At 42.4% G+C, this 25,742-nt stretch overlaps 1 non-coding gene across 1 annotated transcript; it reads left to right on the top strand.

Moving 5' to 3' along the window:
• Window positions 1–14,951: 14,951 nt before the first annotated feature.
• On the top strand, window positions 14,952–15,023 carry trnaw-cca (transfer RNA tryptophan (anticodon CCA)). The gene has a single exon. It is a non-coding gene; the product is annotated as a tRNA-Trp (tRNA).
• The last annotated feature ends 10,719 nt before the right edge of the window (window positions 15,024–25,742 follow it).

The raw sequence follows: 25,742 nt of genomic DNA, 5'->3' as shown, positions 1-25,742 counted from the left end.
AATTACCCAATCTTCTTATGATGCCTCAATTTCTCTAATTCTTAAAAAAGGTAAAGACCCCACTGAATGTTCATCCTATCAGCCTATATCCTTGCTGAATACCGATTCTAAGATTTTTACTAATATTTTGGCCACTAGATTAGAAAATATATTACCTCAAATTATCTCTGAAGACCAGACCGGATTTATTAAAAATCGTTATTCATCTTTTAACAATAGAAAATTAATTAATATAATTTATACTCCTTCATCTAAAATACCAGAATGCGTCATTTCCTTAGATGCTGAAAAAGCGTTTGATAGAGTTGAATGGCCATATTTATTTAATACGTTGCATAATTTTAATTTTAGTCTGAAATTTATATCATGGATTAAATTAATATATTATAAACCTTTGGCTTCGGTTCTTACCAATATTCAGAGATCTCCTTTTTCAGTTATCCCGTGGTATGAGGCAAGGCTGTCCTTTAAGTCCTCTATTATTTGACATTGTTTTGGAACCTTTAGCCATTGCCATTCGTGAATCACCTAATATTTTGGTATTACCCGTGGGTAAGGAACTTATAAGTTATCCTTTTATGCAGATGATTTGTTACTATACACATATGACCCTGAGAGATCTATTCCTGCTATTTCGTCCTTGCTTGCTCAGTTTAGTAACTTTTCTGGTTACAAACTGAACTTTAATAAGAGTGAATTATTTCCATTAAATATGCAAGTTCCAATTTATAAACATTTACCATTTAAAGTTGTCACAGACCATTTTACTTATTTGGGTATTAAAACTACCAAGAAACATAAGGATTTATTTAAAGTTAATTTTTTTACCTTTAATTGACCAGATGAAGCAACTTGTTACCAAATGGTCTCCATTATCTTTGTCATTGGTTGGTCGAATTAATGCTATTAAGATGATAGTAGTGCCCAAATTTCTACATTTATTCCACTCATCACCAATTTTTATTCCTAAATCTTTTTTTGATATTATTGACTCCAAAACATCCTCGTATGTATGGCAGAATAAAAATCCTAGATTAAGTAAAAAATATTTACAGAAGCCTAAGAAAGAGGGTGGTTTTAGCTTTGCCAAACCTGAGATTTTACTATTGGGCAGTTAATATTCGATATTCAATATTTTGGACACAAGAATCACTTATAGTATCTTGCCCACAATGCGTAAATTTGGAATGTAAATCTGTACAAGACTTCTCATTATTTTCTTTTCTAGGATCTTCTCTTCCTTTTGCTTTATCTAAATTTAATAAACAAATAACCAATCCTATAGTTAAACATACATTACGAATATGGTTTCAATTTCGTAAATTCTTTAGCTTGAATAAGTTTATCTTATCAAGCACTATTATATTTAACTTTTTTTTGGCCTTCTTTTATGGATCAAGCCTTTGTATTATAGAAAACAAAAGGTGTAACTTGTTTTCGTGTTCTTTTTTTAGACAATAGTTTTATGTCCTTTGAACAGCTATCTAATAAATATAATTTTCCTAAAACTAATTTTTTTTAGATACTTGCAAGTTAGAAATTTTTTGAATAATACGTTACAGTGTTTTCCGAAATTATGTCCAATGGACATTACGGAAATTTTTTTAGCTATGAATCCTTGCCAGAAAGGTTTAGTAGCCATCATTTATAACATGATCATGAAAATACAGGCAGAAGTATCAGGAAAAATTAAGAAGGAATGGGACAAAAAATTGTTGTAATTGTACAACAATTTAAGGTTGTACATAGGGCTCATATGTCTAAGGATAAACTTGCTCGATTTTATTCTTATGTTAATCCAAACTGTGACAGATGTCATTCCGAAGTTGCTTCATTGACCCACATGTTTTGATCTTGACCCTGCTTGCAAAATTATTGGAAATATATTTTCGGTATTATTTCAAAAGTTCTGAATATTAAATTGCATCTTCATCCTATTACTGTAACATTCGGTTTGCCAATGGTGGATAATATTTGTTTATCCCCCTCAGCTCGGAGGATGATTGCATTTCTTACGTTAATGGCTAGAAGATCTATCCTATTGAATTGGAAAGAAATTAATCCTCCAACCATATTTCAATGGTTTTCTGAAACTATTTCTTGTTTGAGTTTAGAAAAAATTAGAAGTGTTGTTTTTGACCCTTCAATTCAATTTGAAGAAACTTGGAGACCATTTATTCAACATTTTCACATGAGCTAAACTGACTTTTCCTAAACCTTACTTTTATTATCCTTAATTAGTTGGATGGAGGTACGGAGTTACGGACACTACTGTGTATATTTGACATTATGCAATGACCCATGTTGGTTAGGTTTTTTTTTGGAGGTTTTTTTTTCTTATTTACTCCTTTTTTTGTAATTACTATGAGTTTGGGAGGTTATTATATATGGATTATCATCTATTTGTATTTACACTTTAACCTATTAATTATGTATTCTCAAATTCTATGTATCCATGTTTCTGCAATGTTTGTTTAAAATTAATAAAAAGATTTAAAAAAAGAATTGCAAATTACCATCTCAAGAGCAAAAGAACAATTTTGGAAGTGGTTGGAGGCGGAATCGGATGGCAGGGTTTGTGGGCCATTACTTCTTACTGTTATTGTGAAAGGCAGTGATGCTTTACTCGCAGATAATCTTAATGCCTTTTACGCACATTTTTCAGAGAGAATCTTTAAAGGGAGACGGTTATTTCTTCAGCGGTTTGATCGGGGCACGACTGCACAAGCGCGAGGATGTCAGCCAGTGAGAACAGCGAAAAGTGTTTAAAAGGAAATATTTATAAGATCTGACGTCAGAGGAGCGGGAGACGGTGTAGAGGTAGATAGAGTAGAGAGGCTTCGGCGATAACGGGTGGGGGCGAGGTAGGTTGCCTGTGCAGAATACAGACAGGAAGAATATGTGTGAGGCCGGTGTTCACTGCTCGGTGTCAGATGTGGGAAGTCTTGGAGACTCCCAGCCTCCTGGATGGCCATCGCTGCACCAGATTCGTCGAGCAGCAGTTCCTTAGGGACCGTGTTCGGGAACTGGAAATGCAGCTGGTCAGGGAAAGTGAGGAGGCGATAGAGAGGAGCTATAGGCAAGCAGTCACACCGGGGCTAATTGGGAAACAGTCAAGAAAGGGAAGGCTAGGATTCAGAAGCTAGAGAGCACGTCTGTGGTTGTACCCCTTGACAATAAGTACTCCAGTTTGAGTACTGTTGGGTGGGGTGGGGGAGACGCCCACCACTGCGGGAAGCAACAGTGGCTGCGTCTCTGGCACAGAGTCTGGCTCTGTTGCTCAGAAGGGTAGTGGAACGCAGCAGTGATAGGGGACTCTATAGTTAGGGGGTAGGATAGTCGATTCTGTGGACGCAGGAAAGAAGCACGGGTGGTGGTTTTCCTCCCAGGTGCCAGAGTCCGGGATGATTCTGATCCCGTCCATGATATCCTGAAGTGGGAAGAACAGCCAGAGGTCTTGGTACATACTGGTACCAACGACATGGGCAGGAAAAGGGAGGAGGTCCTGAATGCAGACTACAGGGAGTTAAGAAGGAAGTTTAGAAGCAGGATCACCAAGGTAGTCATCTCGCTATTACTGCCTGTGCCACATGGCAGTGAGTATAGGAATAGAGTGAAGTGGAGGATAAATGCGTGGCTGAGGGATTGGAACAGGGGGCCGTGATTGAGATTTCTGTATCACTGGGACCTCTTTTAGGGCAGGCGTGACCTGTACACAAAGGACGAGTTGCACTTGAATCCCAGGGAGACCAATATCATGGCAGGTTTGTTAAGGCCATTGGGGAGAATTTAAACTAGGATTGCTGTGGGTGAGAACCAAACAGAAGAGACGGAGCAAGAGGAGGTTGGCTCAAAAATAGAGAAAGCTTGGAGATAGTGCGAGAGGTAGGACAGACAGGTGATAGAGAAGGGACGCGCTCAGACCGATGGTTTGAGATGTGTCGATTTTAACACAAGGAGTATTATGAACAAAGCGGATGACCTTAGAGCGTGGATCCTACTTGGAGCTATGATGTTGTGGTCATTACAGAGACTTGGATGGCTCAGGGGCAGGAATGGTTACCGAGTGCCAGGCTTTAGATGTTTCAGAAAGGACAGGGAGGGGGGCAAAAGAGGTGGGCATGACGCTGTTGATCAGAAATTGTGTCAGGACCGCAGAAAAGGTGGAAGTCATGGAGGGATTGTCTACGGAGTCTTGGTGAGTGGAAGTTAGGAACAGAAAGGGGTCAATTAGTTCTCTGGGTGTTTTTTTATAGACCACCCAATAGTAACAGGGACATCGAGGAGCAGACAGGGAGACAGATTCTGGAAAGGTGTAATAATAACAAGGTTGTTGAGGTGGGAGATTTTATTTTCCCAAATATCGATTGGCATGTCCCTAGAGCGAAGGGTTTAGATGTGGTGGAGTAGGTTAGGTATGTTCAAGGTTTCTTGACACAGTGTGTGGATAAGCCTACAAGAGGAGAGGCTGTACTTGATCTGGTATTGGGAAATAAACCTGGTCAGGTGTCAGATCTCTCAGTGGGAGAGCACTTTGGAGATAGTGATCAGAATTTATCTCCGTTACCATAGCATTGGAGAGGGATAGGGGCAGACAAGTTAGGAAAGCGTTTAAATGGAGTAAGGGGAAATATAAGGCTATCAGGCAGGAATTTGGAAGTATAAATTGGGAACAGATGTCCTCAGGGAAATGTTCGGAAGAAATGTGGCAAATGTTTAGGGGATATTTGCGTGGATTTCTGCTCAATACATTCCAATGAGACAGGGTAAGGACAGTAGGGTACAAGAACCGTGGTGTACAAAGGCTGTTGTAAATCAAGTCAAGAGGAAAAGAAGATCTTACGAAACGTTCAAAAAACGTTTGAAAAGGTTCAAGGAAGGATCGTGTGGATAGTCAGAGGCTTTTTCCCAGCGCTGAAATGGCTAGCACGAGAGGGCACAATTTTAAAGTGCTTGGAAGTAGGTACGGAATTTTTTACACAGACAGTGTTGAGTGCGTGGAATGGGCTGCCGCCGACAGTGCTGGAGGCGGATACGATAGGGTCTTTTAAGAGACACCTGGACCATTACATGGAGCTCAGAGAAATAGAGGGCTATGGGTAAGCCTAGATCATTTCTAAGGTAAGGACATATTCGACACAGCTTTTTAACTGAAGGGCCTAAACTGTGCTGTAGGTTTTCTATGTTTCTATGTTTAGAATAAAACTACCTCTATGAGTATCATTGCAACACCCGGTGATCCTGCGATCTTTGTTTCGGAGGCCGACGTCAGAACGTCTTTCCAGAGGGCGAACGCTTGCAAGGCAACAGGCCCTGATTGGGTACCTGGTAGGGCTCTGAAAGCCTGTGTCAGCCAACTGGAGGGTATGTTCAAAGACATTTCAATCTTTCATTGCTACAAGCGGAAGTTCCCTCCTGCTTCTAAAGGGCAACAATCATACCCGTCCCTTTTGTGCTGATCTCACCCTTCCCTGAAGAGACCCCGATAATCCATAAATCCGAACCCCTGACCCCTGTACTATTTCTCAGCAACGTATTCACCTTCCAAATCATCCTCTTCTTATGATTTCCGGTGCGTGGCACAAGCATCCAGTGCCTAAGAAGAGCAGGGTGGGTTGACTTAACGACTATCGTCCAGTAGCACACACATATACAGTGGTGAAATGCTTTGAGAGGTAGTCATCTTGCTGTTTGAGAAGCAGGAGAGGTTAAGGCGATGGACTACTACACTATTTTCTTTTCACGTGCAGTTTCGAAACCGATTCGCGAGGTGAGTTGTTCTACTGGGGGACCAACTTTTTAAGCTTTAAGTTAAATAACTTCCGAGCCTTCAACATTTGTTATTTGGAAGCAGGGGTTATGGTTTATGATTCATTAAAACCAACATTCACAATTAGATTTTGTCACCAGGTTTGGCGCAGTGGGATTGACATGAAAGTCGAGTTAAAATGTGATGACCAAGATCGCTCTTCTTTTGTTTCTTCGCAGAGTTAAGTTGAACACTGATTGGATGAGTACTGCGATAACCTCTGAGGACGCGGCAAATTGCATACTTACTGAAGGACTTGCAGTTGAAATAATCTCTCACAGTGGACTTAAGGAATTATTAAACATAGATCAGTGCATATCAATACGCTAGGATACTGACTGCGGACCAAAAACAGATCGATCCGTAAATGTACTGCACGAGATACAAGTGGTAGCGGAAGAGATCACATCCGACGAATATCCGGTCCGACGAACTGAAGAGCAACAACTGTTGTCAAACAGGCATGAAGTAGTTAAGGCGCCCAACAGCGACTCCTTTGCCTACATCTTCGAAAACAGCTCTATTTCCATCTTTAATATCTCTATTTTTCCCTTTCAGGGTTCTTTTGAAGACAGTGACCTGGAGTTGCACGCTGATTACAGTTCTTTGTGGGAATGGGACGAGCTCTCAGGGTTCCACAATCGACCGCTATTCGGCATGCCTAAGGCTTGGCCTAAGATTTCGGCTCGGATTTGGAAGCCTGGAGTCTCGGGGAACTGGAGTCGGAACAACTGTTGTGTGGCTGGGGACCCGGCATCTTTGCCATCTTCAGGGACAGAGCTCGAAAAAAGAGACTAAACGGACTTTTAACATCGTAAACGAGTGAGTTGTTTGTTAAGTTTCCCCGCTCGTTGGAAAATGGAGTCACCCCTTTATTAGAAGAGAGAGAGAGAACCTGCAGTATGTCGAATTATTGGGTGAACAATGTAGTCTTTGGGGTAACTGCAAATCTGTGTCTTCGTTGTTGCTTTGCTTACGCTTGAGTGTTGGTAGCGGGTGCGCTTTATTTTTGCCTGTGGTGGTGGTGGGGCGGGGGGTGGGGTGGTGGAATTTTGCTCGCTGCCGCTTATGCGAGGGAGGGAGGAGCTGGGGGTACTTCGGGGTTCTAACATTTAACTGTCGTCATTCTTAGGGGCACTCCTCTGTTTTCGCGGATGGTTGCGAAGAAAAAGGAGGAGGTATATTACATTCATTTCTCTAACATTAAATTGCACCTTTGAAACCTTCGAAACATACATTTGTAGAAAGCGCTGTCTGAGGAATGTTCGGTTTACCTCCAGCCTGCTATGAGTGAGCACGATTATACCGCTGGTTATCCTGCATCAGGCTGTGGAAGATCACGCCAGCGAACCACGAAAGTACTTTCACTTCTTTTTCTTTCAAATGGGGTTCTGCTACAGTGATCTTCATTTTGGTGGCGTGTCTTCGGGCCGATTGAGCTGTCCTCAAATTGGTAACGTGAGGTTTCGAGCGAACTGTGCGGTCTGGAGGCCAAGAAGCGCGCACCCAGGGCGCAAGCCCACTGTTGACTTAACTTCTTGCAGATTTTGCTGGTGAAAGTGTCTAGGAAGACTGAAATCATCCAAGCGAGAGGGTGGTCGGCGCCGTCTCGATGCTAATGGAGGAAGGTCCGACCGTCTTCCTCCCGCTAAACGCAGGCGGAGGATGGTCGAGGTCCTCGATCTCCGGCGAGGTTTAGTCGACACTTTTTGTGGATTGGACGCTGTAGTTGAGGTTCCGGTGTTCCGGTGTTTTTGGTCTCTCCTTAATGTTGCTATTTTGAGCGATTTTGGATCGGGGACCAACTGCATCTGCGGCCTGAAGTTAACAAACAACACAGAGCTGCACCAAATTAAACTGAACTAAACTGAACTGAATCGACTGTTTTGATGATTTGTGGTTTCGTGTTTTATATTCTGTGTTTTCCGATTTTCTTTGCCATTTGTCCGATTTGCTATTTTGCTTGGAACGGAATCGATGGTTTTCCTTTGTTTCGTGGCTGTCTATTTTAACTGTATATTTACTTTCTTAATAAATTGTCAGGGCGCTGAAGCAAGGATCCAACCGCAGAGCCAGTATTGTGCACACAGTGGTATTAATTGAGCAGCAAATCCTGAGGTGCAGACAAAGTCGGTGTCAAAGTTCAGGCAGAGATCTAAACATCCAGAGAAATCCAAACCCAGTATCGGGAAACAGGCAGAGTCGATATTCAGACAGACAGAGTACAGATACGAATGCTGGAAAGGCTCAGGAAAATTCACTGGCATAATTTGGCAACAAACAGGTGTAAACACAGGACTGAAATACACAGAAAGGCAGATGATAGGTGGAGCACAATGAGACACGGGTGGCTGCAATACAAGTAATAATGAGAAACAGATGAGAGATGGAGTACTCAGTAATACATGGGCCGTAGTAGAGCAGGAATAGGTACAGGAGCATATGGCAATACAAAACCACAGACTGAGAGCTAGGAGCAAACGCACAAAAATACAGAGTTCAACTGGAGGTACTGACATAAATAAACTTTGAATCTTTTAATCTGTTCCTGAACTTCCGATGTCCAGTTTTTTGGTTGCCCCAACACCCAATCATGTATACTAATATTATATTGTTACGTATTCAGGCAACAATAAAGATATGAGTTAGGCAAGGGTTTATATAACAAATAACACGTTTATTAAACACTGAAAACAAACCCCCCAAAAGTAAACAAACACTAACGTAACCGGAAATCAGCTGCTGTGCGGCAGCTTAAACAGTTCTTAAAGCGATGTTGCAAAAACAGTTCTTTAAAGTAGTATGGCCACAAGTTCAAAATGCTCACAGTCCATTTAAGGGAGAGACCTTTTAAGACGATTTAACTTCTCTTTCACGTCGTTTTGCTTCGATCCCTGACGTCGACCTTTTCACACGAAGAATTTACGAAACGAAACGAAACGGCTTAAAGGCACTGACCTTTCCTTTATCACACTGTCCTCAATCCTTTCTGCTACCCCGCAGAGATTAACACGAGAACAGTCAATGAAATCCTTCCGAATAAGGATTAAACAAGGTCGAACCCGTTTCACCGTCGAAATAGATTCTCCTGGATCTTTAACTCCCGAACTCCGATCTTCACTCTCTACTGATTCTCAACGAGCAGTATTGTAAAGAAACTGCTGGCAATGACCTTTTAAACTTTAGGCATTAGATAAAACTTCATCTTTCAACTAAACTGCGTCATCACATTGAATCAAGCAGTGGCATGAAGTCAACATGGCAAATTCCACCACGAACTGCCCCTCCTCACAGGGAGGGGTCCTCCTTTTATACCCTGTTTACAGGTGCTTCAGTATGTTGCACACAAGCATCTGGAACTGCTTCCTTCTCTTTCTTTTTCAATCTGAAACAGTTAGCTATTACATGGCCAGGTTTCTTACAATAGTTACAAATAAGACCAAACTGCCTTTCGTTCACAGGTTTTCCTTCCTCCTTACCTTTCTCATTAACTTCTGATTTAATTTCTGATTTACCTTGAGTCTCCATGTTATTTTTCCTCTTGAAAATTCTGCCCTGAGGAAATTTATTCCTATGGATTAAAACATACTCATCAGCTAATCTAGCACCGTCCTGCAATTTAACACTATCTCGCTCATTTAAGTAGGTCCTTACTTCAACAGGAATGCTTCTTTTAAATTCCTCCATTAAAATCAGCTCTCTCAATGTATCATAGTCCCCATTTACATTTTTAGAAGAAACCCATCTCTCAAAACACACAGCATTATCATAGGCAAATTCCACATAAGTTTTTTCCACAGATTTTTCAAACTTCTGAATCTTTCTCTATATGCTTCTGGGACTAATTCGTATGCTTTTAGAATATGCATTTTCACAATATCATAATCAAGTGCTTGCGTAGCAGTTAAAGCTATGTAAACTTGCTGTGCTTTACCTTTAATTACACTCTGTAACAACACTGACCATTTATCTCTCGGCCACTCTGACATCCGAGCAATAGTTTCAAAATGTTGAAAATATCTTTCCACTTCTGTTTCACTAAATGGTGGGACTAAATTAATTTCTTGACTAGCAACGAACGGCTTTCTAGAACCAAAAGACTGATTCCCAGACCTCAATTCCTTCATTGCTTATTCAAATTCCCTTTTCTTCTGATCAGCCTCCAATTTACAACGCTCCAACTTCGTTTGTTCGATTTGCAACTACATCTCCAGATTACTTATTGGAAACGACTCTAAAATCGATTCATCAAAAACACCCGAATCCACAAAGTGTGACGCGATCTTTCTCTGTATCACAGCCTTTGTATTCTGCAAAATACCTTTAAGTTGCAATCTACTAGCTATCTCAGACACCTCAGTTTTTTCGCCTTCGCTAACAACTCCGCGCCTGGCGAAGCCAAAAACTCATCAATATTCATTGTTGCCGAATACCACTCACAAGCCAATCAAACAAAAGAATTGAGAATCCCCCGTTTCCAAAACACCGACTCAAAATTCAACAAGCATTTAAACTCAAATGAACCAATCCAGACGCAGCCCCCATATTTATGTTACGTATTCAGGCAACAATAAAGATATGAGTTAGGCAAGGGTTTATATAACAAATAACACGTTTATTAAACACTGAAAACAAACCCCCCCAAAAGTAAACAAACACTAACGTAACCGGAAATCTGCTGCTGTGCTGCAGCTTAAACAGTTCTTAAAGCGATGTTGCAAAAACAGTTCTTTAAAGTAGTATTGCCACGTTCAAAATGCTCACAGTCCATTTAAGGGAGAGACTTTTTAAGACGATTTAACTTCTCTTTCACGTCGTTTTGCTTCGATCCCCGACGTCGAACTTTTCTCACGAAGAATTTACGAAACAAAACGAAACGGCTTAAAGGCACTGACCTTTCCTTTATCACACTGTCCTCAATCCTTTCTGCTACCCCGCAGAGATTAACACGAGAACAGTCAATGAAATCCTTCCGAATAAGGATTAAACAAGGTCGAACCCGTTTCACCGTCGAAATAGCTTCTCCTCGATATTTAACTCCCGATCTCCGATCTTCACTCTCCACTGATTCTCAACTAGCAGTATTGTAAAGAAACAGCTGGCAATGACTTTTTAAACTTTATGCATGAGATAAAACTTCATCTTTCAACTAATCTGCGTCATCACATTGAATCGCGCAGTGGCATGAAGTCAACATGGCAAATCCCGCCACTAACTGCCACTCCTCACAGGGAGGGGTCCTCCTTTAATACCCTGTAAAAAACCTGTCACATGATCTCTACTGGCGGGAAAATGACGTCACTCCACCATCACAAGACCAATACCTCAAGTCCAGTATAGCTTCAACCCCAGTCACGTGACAAGGGTACCACTGTCACGTTACGAGTACGTAACAATATACAGTATTATAATATATTATATACTGTATATTAATCGTTTCTGGTCAAAGCTGATGAGCCAGATGAGTAGAGTTCGGCCAATATATGCATTTATTGGAGGCGAACGTAAGTATTTGACTTAATTAGACTGTCAATTAACGACATGGTCATCTAAAGTTCAAAGTTCAAAGTGCATCTATTATCAAAGTATGTGTACATTATATAACCTCGAGGTTCATCTCCTTACAGGCAGCCATAAAACAAAGAAACACAAAAAATAGAAGGGCACGGAGCGACAACTCCCAGCTGAACATCGACGACTCCTCGGTAAAGTTCGTTAAGAGCACCAAAGTTCTTGGTGTTCATCTGGTGGAGAATCTCATCTGGTCCCTCAACACCAGCTCCATAGCAAAGAAAGCCCAGCAGCGTCTCTACTTTCTGCGAAGGCTGAGGAAAGTCCATCTCCCACCCCACATCCTCATCACATTCTACATGGGTTGTATTGAGAGCATCCTGAGCAGCTGCATCACTGCCTGGTTCGGAAATTGCACCATCTCGGATCGCAAGACCCTGCAGCGGATAGTGAGGTCAGTTGAGAAGATCATCGGTGTCTCTCTTCCCGCCATCACGGACATTTACACTACACGATGCATCCGCAAAACAAACAGCATTATGAAGGACCCCACGCGCCCCTCATACAAACTCTTCTCCCTCTTATCGTCTGGGAAAAGGCACCGAAGCATTCGGGTTCTCACGACCAGACTATGTAACAGTTTCTTCTCCCAAGCTATCAAACTCCTCATTAACCAAAGGCTGGACTGACAGCTTACTGCCCTACTGTCCGTCCTGTTTATTATTTATTGTATGCCTGCATTGTTTTGTGCAGTTTATGCAGTCCTGGGTAGGTCTGTAGTCTAGCGTAGTTGTCTTTTTCTCTCTCTCTGTTGTTTTTTTACGTAGTTCAGTCTAGATTTTGTACTGTGTCCTGAAAAGCGTTGTCCCATTTTTACTATGTACTGTACATAGCAGTTATGGTCGAAATTACAATAAAAGTGACTTGACTTGACTTGACTTGAAGACCGTCAACCATTCAACTTGCAGAAAGGGAAAGAAAGTCGTGGCAGGGCCTCAGTTCAGCGCAGAGCCGAGTAAATGACGCGGAGCAGCGAGCCGATCCTGTCCGAACCTCGGGTCTTTACTTCTGGGGACGGACCCAGGTTCCGCCTGCATTCCGCCTCACCTCCGCTCGCCTCGCCATTGTTTGCGGTGATCATTTATCATAAAAACAAACCGTGACTAATAAGGTATTTCGTTGTTTCCTTTCTTCCGTCTGCCACTAATGTTGAGTTTCACCAGGGCTAATTTAGAACACTCTGGGTTAGGCATTGTGAATAAAAAACTCCGAACAGCTGGAATAATCTACTAAAATTCCGTAGGGATTTCACGGAGTAGGTTGTGTCTGGTTGCCCTGATACATATTCTTGAGGAAATAATTGTTTTGTACAAAATAATAAACTACCCACTGAATCACCATGATTTAAAATTCTGCTGTGCCTGTAACTTGGTTTCGTGTAGCTCGTTAAGAGAGTGGAATGATGGGGCAAATTGCCTGTTATGGCGCTGTTAGCACCATGTGGGACGGAGAGGCACAGCTTCTCCAGATATTCACTCTCTGAAACTGGGAGAAGCGCGTTGAAACACCTCAACAGCTTCGGCTTCTTGCGTCAACCAATCAGCTCACTGAAATTGCTTATTTCCATTTCCTTTTTTTACATCCAGCTGGTTTCCATGATTTGTATTATTGCCCTAGCTAGCTTTGTGGTACACAGGTAATCACGTTCTCATTGCACGCGAAATGTCTCAAGTTCGATCCTGGCCAAGAATAATATTTTTACTCCTGTTCGAGTTTTTCAGCGGAATGCAATGCCTGGCTGTTCCGTTTATATTGTCAACAGTTGCCCGAATCCCTGCTGGAGAAGCATGGGAATACACCTGTACTTTGAAAACACCCCACCGAACTTTATACTTCCAAGACCACCTCCAGCCGTCAAACAGGATTGAAGAGACAGGGCGATATACATGTCTACCCGTCTTTTGGAAAGCCCTTTCAGAAGGACTCATGCGTATTGTTGTCCGGAAGATCCTACCACATGGGAACCGATGTGAGGTCGTCAACTGATTACTGCACTAACTTGAGGAGGAATCAGTGGATGGTAGTGGAGTCTACTTTTTCTTCTAAACTGGAACCCTTTGAATAGTGACATTCCCCAGTGGACTCTGTCGCACCTCCCGTGATCTGTCATCTCTATTAAATGTTTTGTTAAGAATGTTAGTGGCATGACGAGTGCGGTAACGAATTACACAGATGCTGGTAATGTGGTGGACAGTAAGAACATATAAGGATCTGATTCTACTGGGATTATGGGCCAATGAGTAGAAGATGGAACTTAGCTCGTACAAGTGCGACTTGCGGCATCCTGGTACTTTAAACTAGAGCAGCGCGTACACAGTAAAGCCAGAGCTCTGGGGAGTGTTGCAAATCAGTGAGACATCTGGGAGTAGGTATTTCGATTTATGGTGACACATGAACACAAGATGGCGAAGAAAGTGTTTCACACGCTTGGTGAGACATCGTGAAACAGGTTCGTGGCATCGGTTATATTCCTTTGTAGTCACTTGTACTGATTACGAACTGCTCTGCAGCTCTGTTCGGCACATTGCAAAATGACTCTTATGAAAAGAAATATGCAAATCGTCAATTAAAGGAAACAAAAAAAAACTGCAGTGAGCCTTCGAAAGTATTTTTCGACGTATTATTTTTTGTTCTTTTAGTTCTTGATCCAGTGGGAAAATCTCCCATCATTTCCTATCAATTGCCATCGAAGTAAGGACAGCGAAACTTTGTAACGTCCAGTAGCAGCGAAAGCGCGGAATTGGAATCACAATTGATTTCATTCATTTGTGTCTTAAAACGTGAGGCCCAAAGCCATGTTGACTATCTCTAACCAGTCTTTGCCTTTCTAAATGCAGGTAGATCTTGTCTCTCAGAATCCCCTCGAAAAATTACTCACATACTCCGATCACACCTCCTCTTGTTACCCGGCTTGTCCTTACGGCCGTTCTCAGATAAACGTGCCATTTTAGCCAGTTGTCAGCCGCTGATCTCTTTGTTGCATACCATAATGTCATTAGTTTCGAAGCAAATATGCAAAAAATAGGTCTGGTTCGCTGGTTGAGATTCTAACTTGGAGAAAGGACTATTTTGATAGCATCAGAAACGATCTGGCAAGGTTGCTTTTTTTTTGCCAAAAATGTATTTGGTAAGCGGGAGGCCTTCAGAATTGAAATTGTGAGAGTACAAAACGCCTGTCAGAATAAAGGATAAAGATATTAGGTGTAGTAAAACTTGGTTTTCAAGTGCTTTGGAAGCCTTGGTTAAGAATAAAAAGAGGTGATTTACAGATAGGACAGATGAAGACAGATGAGGTGCTTATGACAAATGTAAAGAAACACATAAGGATGAAATCAGAAGGGGTAAAAATAAGGCATGAACTTTCCTTAGCATACAAGGTGAAGAAGAATCCAAAGGGGTTCTACATTAACTACGAAAGGAGAGACAGCTACAGTCGGAGAAAACAACAGTTTCCTCAACAGATTTACGGAAACGGAAAAATCGCCAAATTCGAGTGGGTAAGTGAGCAACAAATGGATCTAAATAAATTCCTGAGATGCATATTAATTTCAGTATTTCAACAGTTTCCTCAGACCTCGTGGCGCAACGGTAGCGCGTCTGACTCCAGATCAGAAGGCTGCGTGTTCGAATCACGTCGGGGTCATGGATGACTCGTGTTTTATAGTGCTCGTGACGAGGCTACTCTCCAGTTCAGAGCATTTTCACTTCAATGTTCACAGTTCATTAGTGCAGCCTCGTTGAGAGGTTCCATGTTTCCTTTTATCATCATACCTTCCATTGCTGACTAGTTATTCCTTACAAAGAACGGGTACTTGGTTGAGATGATATTCTAAAACGGAAAACAATGTAGAGCGGCTTCACATTCTGCATGGGTGATTGCCCGAAGGATTGTTTCTGTACTTTACCCCTCTGTGAGTTTATGAATCTATTATTGTTCTGCTGTTTGCTTCCGATAAGACGGCAGCGCGCTCAGAACAAGGATGTCATTGTCTGTTGTAAACGATCACAGGACCCAGCTGGACATTAAGAACTCATGGTTCAGCAGACCTGCTTCAACAGTGAGCTGCTCGTTGGCGGAGAAACTGAAGGAGCTGGTCTTGGTCAGTGAGGCGTCGGAGGAGTTCGGTCTGGAAGGCGGCGTGCAGTCAAACGAGTGATTGCCTTCGTCGCTGGTCCTGTGACTCTTGTTAACGTGGAAGGCAGTGTCCGATTCACTGGTTTATTGTCGGACAGCGGAGTATCTGCATTACCTCACTCGTAGCGAGAACTCGGCCTCGCTTGACGCCTATTTCCAGCCGCCCAGAAGAGCCGGAGGCGTCAGAGTCGGACTGCTCGCCATAATGCTGGAGGCGGTGTGGCGAGGCGTCTACCCTGGAGTTGGTACTATTCCCCAGTGCTTGCCCGGCAGAATAAGACGAGCCATGTTGTGTCCGACTGCAGACTGCTGCAATATTCATCAACTCAGACATTTAGACGACTTTTGGTTTAATTATATTATATTCTCAACCTATCTGCGCATGCTGTCTTATATGTGCTATATGTGCCTTTAACTGTGCATGCCTGTTGGTGATGTGTATTGCATATTGATCCCAGCAGAATACTATTTCGTCTGCAGTATTCATGGCTACTCAGGTCTGGTTGAGTGACAATTAATGTTCAGCTTGTGTTTATTACTGTGGTGAGCTCATCAGACCATCAGTCTGTTTAGTTATCAGCTCTCCACTCCTCCTCTATTGGCTTTTATGAGGTTTAGCTGCATAATTATTCTTTGCATTTCTGATTAGATGCGAACTGCATTTCATTTGGCTTTGATTCTGTACTCGGCACAATGACAATGAAATTGAATCTAACCTGATCTAATCTAATCTAATCTAATCTGATATTAGTGAGTTCATTGCTTATTTCTTATTTATTTTTCCTTACTTATCTCTTGAGAGAAGAGAGCGGTGTTTTTACAGATCCAGTGTTTTGTTCTGGGTATCCGATGTGGGATTTCCAGGTGAGTTCCAACCACACAGATGGCAGCTTGATGACCTACGGGTTGTTAGGGAAGGTGCAGCAGTAATAGACTGGAGCTAACGGGAGGTAGTCACGACAAGGCTACAGGAGACAGGTAATGAGTGACTGCCAGGAGAGGGAAGGAGAACAGCAGACAGTAGAGATCACGCCTGTGGCGGTCCCCTGAACAATTACTCCATTTTCTGTACCGTTGGGGTGGAGGGGGACCTTCCTGGGGGAAGCAACAGCAGCCGTGCCTTTGGCACTGTGTCTGGCTCTGCGTCTCAGAAAGGTAGGGAACTGAAGAGGATGACAACAGTAACAGGGGGCTCTACAGTTAGGGGGACACAGAGGCTATTCTGTGGATGCGAAAAGCAAACATGGATGGTAGCTTGCCTTCCAGGTGCCCGGGTCCACGATGTTTCTGAACGCGTCCAGAATATCCTGAAAAGTGAGTGTGAGCAACCAGACGTCATGGTACATGTTAATAGTAACCACATAGGCAGAAAAAGGGAGGAGGTCCCGAAGAAATAATGAAGGGAGTTAGAAAGAAAGCTGAGAAGCAGGATCTCAAGGGTAGTAATGATGATAGGAACAGAAAGGGGTGGCGGTAAATGTGAGAATTGGAGCGGGGTGGGGGCGGGGTGCAGGGATTCGGATTTCTGGATAATTGGGACTTCTTCTGGTGCAGGTACGACCTGTACAAAAGGGACGGGTTGCACTTGAATCCGAGGGGGATTAATATTCTTTCGGGGAGGATTACTACAGCTGTTGGAAGTTGTTTAAACTCATATGGCAGAGTGCTGATACCCACTATAATAGAGCTGAGGACAAGCCAACAGATGATGGGTATAACATCAATTCAAGTAAGGACAAGCAGAGGACTGGGAGCAAATGCAGACAGAGCAAAAAGTTAAATTGTTCCTCTGAGACAAAAAAGGGCGAAGAATGCAAGACTGAAGGTGCTGTATTTAAATACGCGTAGAATTTGGAATGAGGTGAACGAACTCCTGATGCATTTAGAGATTGGTCGTTTTACGTTGCGGACATCACTGAGGCGTGGCTGAAAGAAGGCCTAATTGGAAGCGTAACATCAAAGGACAGGCAGGATGGCATAGGCGCTGATGTGGTTCTGTTCATATTAGATGGAATTACATAGGGTTAGCGAATGTTAAATCCGTGTGTGTGGAGTTAAGAAACTGCAAGGGAAAAACATTATGAAAATCATATACAGCTATAGGCCTCCAAGCCCGAATGTGGGGTTGAGATTGCAAAGGGTGCTGGAAAAGACTTCTAATAATGATAATGACACAGATATTGACAATGATAATGACAATAATAATGGGAGATTTCAACGTGCAAGTGGAATGGGAAAATCTGGTTGGTGTCAGATCGCAGGAGAGGGGAGTTGATGAATGCCAGCAATCTAGGAAAGGCTATTTTAGATTGGGTGTTATGCAATAGCCCAGATCTTATTAGGAAACAATGTAAGTGAACCCCCGGAAGCAATGATCATAATAGGATTGAATTCAACAGAAGAGGCCTAGGGCTGGACAATGTGGGGAATAAGGTTGATAAGTCCACAGGGTCGGACGTGATATAACCCAGGTTGCTGTGGGAAGTGAGAGAAGAGATCGTTGGATCAGTAACTATGATCTTTCAATCCTCTTTAGCTGCAGGGGAGGTGCCGGAGGATTGGAGAACGTCAAATGTAGTTCCCTTCTCTAAAAAAGGAAATAGGGAGAATCCTGGGAACTATAGACCGGCGAGTCTTACGTCGGTGGTCTGCAAACTACTGGAAATGATTCTTAAGGATAGGATCTATGAGCATTTGGAGAAGTACAGTCTACTCATGAATAGTTAACATGGCTTTGGGAAGGGAAGATCGTGCCTCACGAGCCTGATAGAGTTTTTTGAAGAGGTAACAAAAGAAATTGATGAGGGTAGGGCAGTGGATGTGGTCTACATGGACTTTAGCAAACCATTTGACAAGGTCTTTCACGAGAGACTCATACATAAAGTCATGCGGCATGGGATAAGTGGAACCTTGGCTGTTTGGATAAAGAATTGGCTTAAAGGTAGAAAGGAAAGTAGTTGTAGAAGGAGAAGTTCTGCCTGGATGTCGGTGACTAGTGGAGTGCTGCAGGGATCTGTCCTCGGACCCCTGCTATTTGTGATTTTTATAAATGACCTGGATGTAGAGGTGGAAGGATGGTTGAGTAAGTTTGCGGATGGCACGAAGATTGGGGGAGTTGTGGATGGAGCTGTAGGTTGTCGAAGGTTACAAGAAGACATAGACAGGCTGCAGAGTTGGGCAGAAAAATAACAGATGGAGTTCAATCCGGACAAGTGTGAGGCGATGCAGTTTGGAAGGACAAACCAGAAGACTGAGTACAGGATTAATGGTCAGTTACTTAAGAGTGTGGATGAACAAAGGGACCTTGGGGTTCAAATCCATACATTCCTCAAAGTCGCTGCACAGGTTGATAGGGTAGTTAAGAAGGCCTCTGGGATGCTAGGCTTCATTAACAGGGGGGCTGAGTTCAAGAGTAGAGAGGTCATGTTGCAACTCTACTAATCTCTGGTGAGATCGAACTTAGAGTATTGTGTTCAATTCTTATAGGAAGGATGTGGAAGCTATGGAGAGGGTGCAGAAGAGATTTTCCAGTATGTTGCTTGGTTTGGAGAACAAGTCATATGAAGCAAGGTCAGCAGAGCTGGGACTTCTCTCTTTAGAGCGTAGAAAAATGAGAGGGGACTTGTTAGAGGTCTACAAGATTATGAGAGGCATAAATAGGATGGATAATCAGTACCCGTTTCCCAGGGCACGAATAGAAAACTCCAGAGGGCATATGTGCTAAGTTAAGGGAAGGAAGTTGAGGGGAGACATCAGGGGGAAGTTTTTTACACAGAGGGTTGTGGGTGCCTGGAATGACATGACAGGGATGGTGGTGGATGCTAAAACATTAGGGGTATTTAAGAGCCTCTTGGACAGGCACATGGATGAAAGGAAAATAGATGGTTACGGAGTAGTGTGGGTTTAGTACTTACCTTTAAAGGGATATATGGGTCGGCACAGCATCGAGGGCTGAAGTACGTATACTGTGCTGTAATATTCTAGTATCTTCTAGCATCTAGATAATGCCGACCTTTTATAAGGTACTAGTCAGGCCTCACTCGAAATATTGTCAACAATTTTGACCCCCATATTTCAGAAATAGAGAAACACAATGCTGTTTCGAACGTACTTACTTTAGAAATTACCTGGGGTTACCCATACCTCACTATTTTTCTAAGCTCCGTGTACCTATACAGGAGTCTCTTAAAAGACCATATTGTATCCAAATGGGCATGTGCTGTCATTAGAAAGAGTCTAGAGCTGGTTAACGAGGATGATTCCGGGAATGAAGGGGCCTTTGGCAGCTTTTGGCCTGTTCTCACTGAAATTGTTGAATGTTGAAAGGACGATAGAGTGGATATGGAGAGTATGTTTCCTATGTTGCGGGTATCAAAAACCAGAGGGCACAGCTCCAAAATTGAGTGGTGGCCTTTTAGAACGGAAGCAAGATAATAAGACATAAGACATGGGAACAGAATTAGGCCATCTGGCCCATTGAGTTTGCTCCGCGATTCTATCATGGCGGATCTATTTTTCCCCTCCGAAACCGCATTCCCCGGCCTTATCCCCGTAACCTCTGATGCCGTGTACGTGAGGGTAAGTCAGGCCTGATCGGCAGTAGCTTTTCACGGGTGAACTGAGTTCAAGCTGTCTCTCTCCTCGATGCTGACGGAGGATGTTTTGGAAATTCGGAGATATATGTGAGTGTTGGTGTGGATAGTAGTTTTTATTCGCCTCCTTCAGTTTTGCCGTGTTCTCTTTATTATTTCCGATTAGTGCCCGGCCAATATATTACTCTTTTTCGGCGAGAGTAGGGTTGGGGATTTGGGACTTAACGTTCTTGTTGGTTGTGTTCTGTGTGAGCGATCTGTTAGTTTTACATGTGCGAGAAAGGTTTTGAAAGTTTGATACTATTGCCGCTGTTTTTTGCGTGGGTGGGTGGCTCTTGGTGGTTACGGGTTTGATGTTTTAGCTGGCATGTACGGGGTGGGCAATCAGTTAATTTTTGTGTGAGGGAGGGATAGGGCGTGTAATGTGTGCGAATTTTATTTATTTTTTTCATTTCCGTGCGGAGGTGAAATGGGGTGATGTCTTTTCTTTCAAAGACTCCATGCTATTTTTTTTTGTTATTCATGGCTATGTGTAGAAGACGAGCCTCAGGGTTATATTCTGCGCACGCGCTTAGATTATAAATCCAAGCTTTAAAGTTTTGAACAAAAAAAAAAGTGCATTGTAAATTCCGCACACCAAAGAGAGTGTCCCACTTGATATAGCAGACCCACTCGATTCATTCGGTGATTGAAAATGCATGCAAAACGGGCGATGCTACAATAGTCACTAGGGGATTTCAATATGAAAGCAGGTTGGGAAAATGGGTTGGTGCTGGATTCCAGGAAAATGAATTTCTGTAATGCCTATGAGATGGCTTTTTAGAGCAGCTCGTGGATGAGCCCACTAGGGGATCAGCTATCCTGGACTCGGTGTTGCGCAATGAACCAGAAATGATTAGCGAGTTTATGGTAAATGAAGTCTTAAGGGCAAGTGATCACAATATGATCGAATTCATATTGTGAATATGTAAGTATTCATATTTACATGAATATGTAAGTATTCATGTAAGTATTACATGAGGCATGCTTACTCATGTCAGCATTCAAAGCAAATTCCAGAGGCGTGAGAGAGAATCTGCTCAGAATTGTTGGAAACTAACACCGGCAGGGATGATGGAAGAGCGGCAATGGCTGGAATTTCTGCAAGCAATTCAGAAGGCACAGGTTATATACTCAAAATGAAGAAATATTCTAAAGGAAAGAACCAACATAAATGCCAAAGATAGGACTTTGAAGAGAACAAATAGTTGTGGGAAGTTAGAAGATTTGAAAACCCAACCGAAGGCAAACCAAAAGTCATTAAGGAGGTAATGTTGGCATACGAAGGGTAAGTTAGACAATAATATTAAAGAGAATTCCAAAAGTTTCATCAGATACATAAAGTACAAAGGAGAGGCGGGGGATGACATCGGACCGCTGGAAAACGATGCTGAACGGGTAGTAATGGGGGAACTGGCAGACTAACCAAATAAGTATTTTGCATCGGGCTTCACTTTGGAAGCCATTAGCAGTCTGATGGAAGTTCCAGGTGTCAGGGCTCATGAAGTGTGTGAAGTTACTATAATTAGAGAGAAGGTTCTTAGGAAACGGATGGTCTGAAGGTAGATAAATCATCCGAACCAGCTGGTGTACACCACAGGGTTCTAAAAGAGGTGGATGAAGAGCTTACGAAATCATTAGTAATGATTTTTTCCAGAATCACTAGGTACTTGAATGGTGCCTGAAGATGGGAAGATTGCAAATGTTATTCAATTTTCAGGAAGAGGGAGAGTCAAAAAGAAAGGAAACTATAGGATAGTTAGCCTGACCCCAATGGTTGGGAAAACGTTGGAATCGATTACTAAGAACAAGGTCTCAGGATTCTTGGAGGCACATGATAAAATAGGCTGTGGTCAGCATGATTACTTCAATGAAAAATATTGCCTGAGAAATCTGTAGGAATCCTTTGAATCCTTTGAAGTAATAACAAGCAGAATAGACAATGGAGAATTAGTTGATGTTGTGTACTTGGATTTTCAGAAAGCCTTTGACTAAGTGCCACACATGAGGCTGCTTATCAAACTACGAGCCGATGATATTACATGGAAGATTCTAGCATTAAAAAGGCAGTGGCTGATTAGCGGGAGGCAAAGAGTAGGAATAAAGGGAGCCTTTTCTGGTTGGCTGACGTGACTAGCAGTGTTTCACAAAGGTTCTTTTTACGTTATATGTCAATTAGTAGAGTAATGGAATTAACTGTTGTGTTGCATTGTTTGCAGACGATATGAGGATAGGCGGGGGGAGAGATAGTTTTGTGGGAGTAGAGAACCTACAGAAGGACACAAAGATATTAGGAGAATGGGAAATGAAATGGCAGATGGGTGGCAGTTTCGGGAAATGTAAGGTTCTGCATTTTGTTAGAAGAAATGAAAGGGTTAAGTAATTTCTAAACGGAGAGAAAATACAACAAAATAAGGCGCAGAGGGAATGGGTAGTCTTTCTGCAGGATTCCCTAAAGGTTAATTTGAAGGTTGAGTACGTGGCGAAGAAGGCAAATGCATTCTGAGCAGTTTTGGGCCCCTTATCAAAGAAAGGGTGCGCTGAAACTGAAGAGGATTCAAAGGAGTTCACGAAATTAATTCCAGGCTTGAATGGCTTGTCATATGAAGAGTGTTTGATGGCTCTGGGCCTGTATTCACAAGAATTTCGAAGAATGAAGGGTAACGTAATTGAAACATCGAATGTTGAAAAGCCTTGATAGAGTGGACGGGTAGAGGATGTTCCTATGGTGGAATAAAACCTGAGGACACAGCCTCGGAATAGAGGAGCGTCCTTTTAGAATGAGATGAAGAGGAATTTCTTTAACCAGAGGATATTAAATCTGTGGTATTCTTTGCCACAGACAGCTGTGGAATCCAAGTGTTTCTGTATATTTAAGGTACAGGTTGATAGATTATAGAGGGATACGGGGTGGGGAGGTGTGGAGGCAGAAGATCGGGGCTGAGGAAAGACTGAATCAGCAATGATGAAATAGCAGAGCAGACTAGGTGGGCCAAATGGCCTGATTTTGCTCTTATATCTTATGGTCGTATACACTGTTGTCATTGGACAATTAAAGTGGATGTAAAAAGACCCTGAAACCACACGCTAGATTTTTCGAGAAAAGCTTCTTCCCATCCGCCAGCAGAATTCTGAATGGACAACGAACTCATGGACATTAACTAAACGTCTTTTTTTTTAGTTTTTGTCCTCTTTTTGCACTGCTGATTACTATTTTTGCCTATTTACTTCTCTTCGTAATTTTAGTGTTTTTTTATTGAAATACACTGCTGCCGCAAATTGACAAATTTCATGGCATATAGCAGTGATTTTTAGACTGATCAGAAAAAGCCACAGAAAGTTGTAAACTAAAATGCATTACTGACAATGGAAGGAAAAACTGCTTTGACAGTATCAGTGACGCCGCCCTCCCTGACACTTTAGCAACTTATAAGCACGCTTCAAGGTATGCAGCACAATGCCGGCCACGAAAATTGCCCTCCTTCCAGGTTAACTGCCACAGTCAGTAACAGCAGCAGACGTGAGCAGGACTCTTAAGAGAGTCAACCCCTGTAAGGCGGCGGGCCGAACAACATCTCAGGCCGAGTACTCAGGGAGTGTGCGCAACAGCTCCTAATGTCTTCACGGAAATCTTAAAAATTCAGGCAACCAGGCTGCTATTCCCTCATATTGTACTTCAAATAAGCCGCCATCATCCTTGTCCCAATGAACTCTGCACCTTCAGAACTGAAAGACTACCGCACAACAGCACCCACACGAATCATTATGAAGTGCTTTGAACGGGTGATAATGGTACATATCAAAAGCCAGTTCTGCAACATTGGTAACTCTCCATTATGCTTACCGACAACAGCAAGCCTCGAAAGACGCCATAGCATATTTGCTGCGGACGGGGCTGACACAGTTAGAGAACAACAACACTTATGTCAGAATGTTCTTTCTGGAAATTAGTTCGGTATTTAACACAATTATCCCACAAAGTCTGATGAACAACTTTTACATTTTGGTCTACATACACCACTGTGCAACTGGGTTTTGAAATTTCCAACGAATAGACCTCGGATAGTCTGGATGGACAACCGCTTCTTGCTCCCCAGCGTCCTCAACATAGGTCGGCCACAACCTCCATGGTTGCATGCTGAGCCTATTGCTGCACTCTCTGTTCACACATGACTGCACAGAAAAACACAGGAGCAATCACACCGACGACGAGGAAGTAGCAAGCTCATCACGACCAGCGATACAGGAGGTTGACGAGCTCCAGGTCTGGTGCCAGACAAATAACCTCTTCCTTAATGTCACCAAATCAAAGGAGATGTTTATCAACTTGAGGAGAACTCGCATCACTCACACCCTCCAGTACCACGGCGGCGCAGCAGCGGAAACTGAAAGCAGACTGGGAATGCACATGACACAAACCCCCTCATGTTCACAGAACACATTAAAATTTTAACAAAGCTCACAACGCCTCTACGTCCTGACGAGGGTGAAGAAAGCAAAACTTTGACATCCACTCTTATTCTACAGATGCTCATCCTAAAAAGCAGTATTACTGCTTGTGCGAAAGCTGCAGTGCGGCGACACGGGAAGGCTCAGTGGAAACTGCCCAGCGCATGATTGACACCAGATTATGAACCATCAAGGACAGACATGTATACATAGAAAGATGGCGGAAAAGGGACTGTAACATCATAAACGATCTCACACATCCTATTCATGGACAGTTTGTCCTACCCCCATCAAGGAACATGCTACGTAGCATCCACGCTAGGACCGCCAATCTCAAAATCAATTACTTTCCCTAAGCAGTAAGGCTGATCAACTACTAACTCCACCACTACTTTATTATTTGACATCAGTCACCTTATGTACACCCTAGCGTCACTTTAATCTATGTATATAAGATACCCTCTACATTTAAATGTATTGTGTGTTGCTATTATTATTGCACTCAATGTTTTCTCAGTTCCGTCAGGTTGCGCTCTAATTTAAGCTTCGTGGTGTATTAATTCTTATCAGAATTACTTTTGCTTGCGTGGCGTGCTGGTTCCAATTTTCGCTGATGAAAGTAAGTTTTATCTGACAGTTTTGTAGATTTTTAATGTCCTTTTCCTCTCCTTTTCCTCCTTCTGTCCTAGGTAGTGTACATAATGGTTAGTGAAATTTGTCATTTCAGTTCTTATTTTTCTTTGTAAAATTTCCAGATTGGTTTCAACCAAGTTATTATACCAAAGGAATAACCAGGTAGAGGTATAGTGAAAGTGTTCGTTGCCTTTGTTTTATTTTTACTGTTGAGCTAATGTTTGGCAGATTTTATCGCACTATGATCTAGCTTCTTCCTTTGTTTATATCTCAGATACTCCTATGTTTCATATTCATCCATCAGTTGTGTTTTATCTTGCTGCTCTGTTTTGTATTCTATTAGATTTATTGCATCTATATGTTTAATGTTCTGCATTTATCGAATCCAAGGTTCATATTATTATTGTTATTATATATTTTTTCCTCAGCTCAAGCTGGTAAAATCTGAGGTATGGGCATAGCCAAGCACGGTCATTTGTCAATTGCAAGGAACTATTGGACAATTCTAATGGTG

Source organism: Hypanus sabinus, chromosome 9 (genome assembly GCF_030144855.1).
Source record: "Hypanus sabinus isolate sHypSab1 chromosome 9, sHypSab1.hap1, whole genome shotgun sequence".
NCBI lineage: Eukaryota > Metazoa > Chordata > Chondrichthyes > Myliobatiformes > Dasyatidae > Hypanus > Hypanus sabinus.
This window is presented reverse-complemented; position numbering and strand designations above follow the sequence as displayed.